General features: G+C 36.6%; 1 protein-coding gene across 1 annotated transcript in view; it reads right to left on the reverse strand.

Moving 5' to 3' along the window:
• Positions 1-6,633, reverse strand: part of tes (testis derived transcript (3 LIM domains)) — a 27,072-nt gene that overhangs the window by 12,721 nt on the left and 7,718 nt on the right. The window lies entirely within an intron of this gene.

Raw genomic sequence — 6,633 nt, forward strand, 5'->3', positions numbered from 1 at the left:
GTGGGGGAGTCTATGGTCTACATTTAGTTTTATAAACCTTATAAAATTGTAAAGATAGTGGAAGTAATAAGTTTTTTTAAAAATTCAGAAAGTTTGAATTTTTTTTTAACTTAAACAGTGTATGACATCACACTCTAAGTTGAATGTTTACATTGAACATTTTTGGTAAAATCCTCAAAAATCATAAAACTTAAACTGCAACTGTGTAAAAACCATTAAAGATATCAAAATGGTGGTTCAGTCATGTCAAACAAAATTTTTCGGGACCCATTTAAACTTTGGATGATGTTTCTTCTGCGAAGTCTGTCTGAACTCTGGAACTCTAAAGAGAGCTGGGTTCTCTCACTTGTTCTGGCAAAATCTAAAGTTGTACATCTATCTCATTTCATGTAGTTACCAAAAGTCATAAAACACTATTCCTGATTGAGCCACATGATTTGATCCATTTTTTGCAAAGCTGAGGAGGAATGGCAAACAAAAACTGTGCTGAAAAATCCTAAAATAAGGGTGCTTCAATAATTTTACATTGACACCTTTAATAAATAAGCAAATAGTGACAAATTATAGAAGAACATATCGTGAAACTTTTATATACTATCTTTGGGAAGCGAAAAATGATAACATTTAATGAATTCTGTTATTAACATGTAAATGCATCAGATTTTGACCATGCAACCAATCTGAGTCAGTCAAAAAAAGGCAATATTTTCTTATCAGAATGATGAAACTTGCTACAGAATGCCTGATAACCTTAGAAAAGTTTTAGTTAAGGTTTTTCCTCCTAAAGCTACCCCTTTATGTCCTGTTTCCAGTTTCTAGGAGCTCAACTTCTACCAACTTCAAACAAAAGTAGTCACTAACAAATTCCAATTTCTAACCCAAACAATAGGAATTTAGTTAAATTTACAGCAATAGCTTGTGGAAGAAAAAAAGGTAGTCTGTTTAGAATAGAAAGGACTCTTTGTGTAAACATGTAACAGGAAACTGTGGCACAGATAACAGGCTCTGATAGGAATTACACAACCAAGACATGCACAAGTGATAAATGAATGAAAATGTTTGCACAAATCCACAAAACTCCTCGTGCGTGCAGATGTGTTGTGATCTAAGCAGAGTGAAAAAAAGTCTTCACTTCAAAGTTAATTTACAACCATTAAGAAATGGTTGCCCCTAAGAAGAAAGTTAAACTTGATCAAAAGCTTGATCCCCTTAAATTTTCTTCTTTAACTTCAGAACCATTTTTTCACAACTCTTGTGACACACAACGCTTATGTCCGCCTTATGCCATTGCCACTGTTTGTGACCATATATGGTCAACTATTCGATGAGTCTGGAAGCCTTGTGTGATTCCAGCAGGCACCCCTGCTGTCAAGAACCTGTTTATGACCCAACAGATACTCAGTGCCGAGGAATGCAGACAGAACTCCTGTTTGGAAAAGTGGGCTCTTTCAGATTCTCCTGCAGCTTCAGAAGGGAGAACTTCTTCAGAGACGTTACTGAGCACAGGAAATGCTCTGAAGCAAAAGGATTTGTAATAATTAAAATATCCAACAAATCAGTTAAGTGTCAGTAAAGCAGCACGGGAGCTTTCAGCAGCATAAATAAAACTTGTTAAACTGACAAACAGAAATTAGACTGAAAATAATAGTTCTCGGTAAACAGTAATTCTGGGATAACAAACTATGTCCTTAATCACTACTATAAAAACTGTTTTAATGGACTTGTTAAAAATAATAAGTCTCAAGTGATAATGTTATATAACAAAAGTAGTTAAATAAAGCCCTAGCATTTGTTGAAGGAATACATAATCACCCAACACCTTTCATCTTAGAGTTTTAAACTAAGATCATCCTGTGCTGAGAAGGGATGGAGTTACAAGTTTGGTTCAAACCTTGTAAATGAAAATATGCACAATCACATGTAATATTATGAGATCTAGCAAAATGTGTTCGTACTCAAAGAATATGTTGCCTACTACCCCACCAAAGTTAGTTCACTATCTGCAAACTTGACTGGCTTATAACCACCTTTGTGTTGGCTAATGTGAGTTCTGCTCTAAACCTCCTTTGGTTCCACGAAGCTGGCTTCATTTCTGAAAGCTTCCGTCCTATGCAGGACTTCACAAATGAAGTCAGCCATGTGGCTGGTATTCAAAAGGTAGATTTAAGGTGAACTGTCTTTGTGGCCATGTTGCAGAACTGTATAAGTTAATAATAATTACTGAGTTTCACTAAATTCTATCCAGTGGTTCAAGAAACATTTTGATAACAGACAATGCTGATTTTAATAGTTAATGCCAAAGTTTTAAGCAAACATAATGTGCAGTAGGGAGCAGGACAACTCAGGGCACTTCAAGCCAACTTACTGCACCTGACCAACTCACGTCAAGTCAGTTTTTATTTTATTTACATTTAACAGTACAATGTTATTACAGTATAATGTGTGTTTCATAAATCTTAGGGTTAGAGGTTAGGGTTATATACACTATATATGAGTAAGTAAGTAAGTAAACTTTATTTATATAGCACCTTTCACAGACATAAAATCACAAAGTGCTTAACAGAAATGGAGACGACAATATAAAATAAAATCAGTGAACAAAATTAACAGAAAGCCAGACTGAAGAGATATGTCTTGAGACTTTTTTTGAAAGAGTCAGTAGATTCGGAGCAGCGCAATGCTAAAGGGAGAGCGTTCCAGAGCCTCGGGGCCACCACCTTAAATGCTCTGTCACCATGGGTTTTAAAATGAGTTCTAGGTACTGACAGCAGCATCTGATTTGAAGACCTCAGAAGCCTAGATGGGCAGAGAGGCTTCAGAAGTTCTGATATATATTTAGGTTCCTCACCATGGAGTGCCTTAAAAGTTAAAACCAATATTTTAAAATGAGTCCTAAAATAGACCGGGAGCCAATGCAAAGAAGCCAGAACAGGAGTTATGTGAGCTGTTCTGTGAGTTTTAGTTAAAAGTCTGGCTGCCGCGTTTTGCACAGACTGAAGGCATGCTATGGAGGATTTACTCAGACCCACCAGAAGGCCATTACAATAGTCTAAACGAGAAGAAATAAAAGCATGGACAATCATTTCTAATTCCTTCTGTGATAAAATAGCTTGCAGCTTCGAAATATTCCTTAAAAGGGAAAAACCAATTGCGAGCTAGCAGTTTGCAATGACTGTCCATAGACAAAGAACTGTTAAAAACAACACCCAGATTCCGGAAACTATTTTTCTTAGAAGGGTTTAAAAACCCAAGATGCTTCCTGATTTCTGCGATTTTGTCATCAGGAGCTACAATGTTTAAATATGAATTTATTTATCTATATACACGTTTACATATAATGATAAATAGTCTAGTGAGTCATCCTATAGATATAGTGCAGTGAGTTGTCATAAAGTGCAGTGAGTTGAGCCATTTTTGTGTAGGCTAATGTCCATTAGCTGTGGTGGCCATCTTGAATTGGGTGATTCCAAAAAATTCACAGCTGTAAATGTACATTTAATGATTACTTTCTAAGAGTTTCATTTCAAATCAGTCTAGTGGTTCATGACACATTTTACTTACAAACATATAGGGTTGATGCTAGGACTATCATCATTCTCCATGAGAAGTCACGAAGTCGGCTGTCATTCACATGGTTGCATGACGAAAATTGCATCATTCTGTTCGTGTAGCAGCTTCGTCCACCACTTCACAACACAAGGCCCTGGCCCAACTGTTTCTCACAGGAGTTTGCACTGAGCCATTTTGCTTCTACTACTCTGCTGAAAAGCAGCTGGCTAAGGCTGTTAAAACACACAGTCATCTTTACAACTGTTCCAGCAAAACATAAACGCCTTGGACGGGCAGCATTGGGACACGCTCCCTTCATTAGCTCATTATTGTGCATAGTCGAATTTTCAAATGCCAAACGGCATGTACTGTCTTAGTCCGTTTAATAAACAGAGTAAGGGAAGCAAAAATCTGTACAAGGACAGGAGAGTTGAGAAGCTGGCGGGAAGAAACTCTTTTTAATGTGTACGAAGATAGAGGAGCTTCCTGGGAGTTTTGAGCCAAGTGTTTCTTGGACTATGAAAGATGTGTGTGAAAACAAACATCTCGCAACCATGTGACCGCAAACAGACTTTTAATTTTTTATGAAATATGCCGGACCTTTGACAGTTAAAACCAAAGTTTTAAGCTAAAACATTGTACAATGTGTAGTGCCAAGAGTATGTATTGGGGACAAGCACAGATACTTTCACACCAAATTTTAACTCATCTGTAAAACTGCCTAAGCTATTTCTATGTTTGGTAGGGTCACTTGGCTGTGATGATCATCGATAATTGGATTGACTCCAAAGTTAGTTACTTCTAAATCCAATAAATACTTACTGTGTGTTTCATCAAAATCTGTCTAGTAGTTCAAGATACATTTTGTTAAACAGATGCAAAAAGAGATGGGCAAAATTATTATGGCCTCTTTGTGTTCAACAGCGAACAGTAAAAATGTTTCCTATGAATACAAACTAAATGCTAACAGACAGCATTTTGTGTTTTTGTACTGTATGAGCATAGCAGTACCTGTTATTCAGCCTTGTGCAGATGAATTCAGAAGATTTCAAACATTTCAGTGTGCTCATTTAAAGAGCTGACTGAAGGACCAAGTCAAACAAAAAACTTTAACTAATTGTTGAAATTTATGGGAGACTGAGCTAACACCTTGTGGGAGTTTAAACATGTCGTGTCAATTTAAAATGTGGCCAGTAGGTGTGTACATATTTTAGAAAACAGTTCCATCATCTGCATTAGCAGTGAATAATGATCTGTAACTTTGTTTCTTAAGGTGGTTCACTCTGGCAACAACTTGCTCCAACAACTACACACCCTCTACCAAGCAACTATGACACAACAGCATTCAACTCAGCTTCACAGAATTATATTCATGAGTAATTATGGTGCAACAGGACAATTTGTGGTCTGTGGCAGCTGTAACATTTCAGCAGACTACTTTTTCTTCACTATAACTTTGAGTTACAAAGAATATTAGTAGCTCAATGAAATACTTTCAGGTTTTGGGTTATCATCATCACAAAACTATATCTATAACTGTATAGTATAGCAAACAGTTATAGGTCCACTTCTGACTTCAGAAAATCATCATCACTTCTGTTTAAAACCAATCCAGCTCTAACGTTTCGTCTACATTAATCTTATATCAATAATATTTTTGCCTGTGTCCATGTTTGTGTGTGCTTGTGTCCACTTGTCTATTATGTAAGCAACACTTTATTTTGTTTGCAGAAATAATACAATATTTATATTTGGATGTACATCTACAACCGATTAAACCTTGAAGTCAACACAATTTAAAGGTGGCAACTACAGCTGACTGACCTTAGAAAACATAAAAATGGTTTTAAGTCAGTAGATTTTAAAGATATTAAGAGTTTTAAACTAAGATCTCTTTGCGTGTCATGGTAGTAGCTAATATTGATCCAAAACAAACATACTCTGAGTACACATTGTGCAAGAATCTTTCTGAATACTTTGGCATTAACAATTTTAAGTCTATTTGATATGGTAGTTGCTGAGAGTCATTCACAACATTTAGATAGACTGTAGATTTCTAATTTTAAAAGGATTTCCTGCTGTGTCTGCACCTCCCATCTACATGCAGGCAATATTTTGGTGGGAAAAACAGATTTCTAAAAGTCTTTGTACGACGTGAACAGAGTTTGAGAAATAACAATGTAGCAGCCTGTTTCAGTATTGCCCACTATTACTTTCTGCCCTGGATACCAAAGATACTTACACGTGGATCAACTAATATTACAGAAAAAGGAAAATTTGTGTGTTATTATTTATTGGGGTGTAAATGTTTAGGTACCACGAGTAAGAAGGCTACAATGAAATAAAATGACAATGATAAATTAATTTTATCTCAAAACTTAAATGGCTATGGCTTTTTTTTTTTTTTTTTTTTTTTTTACATGTTACATGTCTAATAGAAATGGACAATGACATCTTTAAAAAAAAACTTCAATCACAGGCTGCTGACCAACAATCAGAAAAGATGCTAACTGAACGCTGAAATTGCTGTAGAAAACCTAACACCATTAGCATTGTGTTTCTCACTGAAAATGTAGACACTAATCAAACATTCTTCATCCCACCACTATAATTTTAGTCTCTAAACACATTATGTTGCCAATTGCTGAGTTACTGCAAAAGAGTTAAACACTATTGCTTGCATATTTTAAAAGTCTGTTTTGGTCATCGAGCTGCTAAAATGTAACCACCAGTTCTTGTTGATCAGCAAATGTAGGGTGGGACAACATGACAAGTTACATGGTAAGGTTAGACTTTTATAGAAAATTAAAGTCTTCACTCTGGCAAAGAATAAGCACAAATTAAAGCTGCAAGCAGCGTTGGGCGGCCCTCGCAGCTCAGCGCTGCTCCGGCCTTGCGACCGCGGGAGCTCTTGCAATCGCGGGAGCTCTGGCGACCACAGTCTATGCTCTCGCGCCTTTCCTGCACCGTCCACTAGGTGGCTTTTACAGCAAATGTTCCAAATTGCCTTCAGTCAGGATCAATACCAGTCCTGTGCCATGGTGTGAGGTTTGACCTTCCTACGTCTAACGGTTGAAGAGTTAG

The sequence above is a fragment of the Kryptolebias marmoratus genome, linkage group LG11, assembly GCF_001649575.2.
Source record: "Kryptolebias marmoratus isolate JLee-2015 linkage group LG11, ASM164957v2, whole genome shotgun sequence".
NCBI classification, from domain to species: Eukaryota; Metazoa; Chordata; class Actinopteri; order Cyprinodontiformes; family Rivulidae; genus Kryptolebias; species Kryptolebias marmoratus.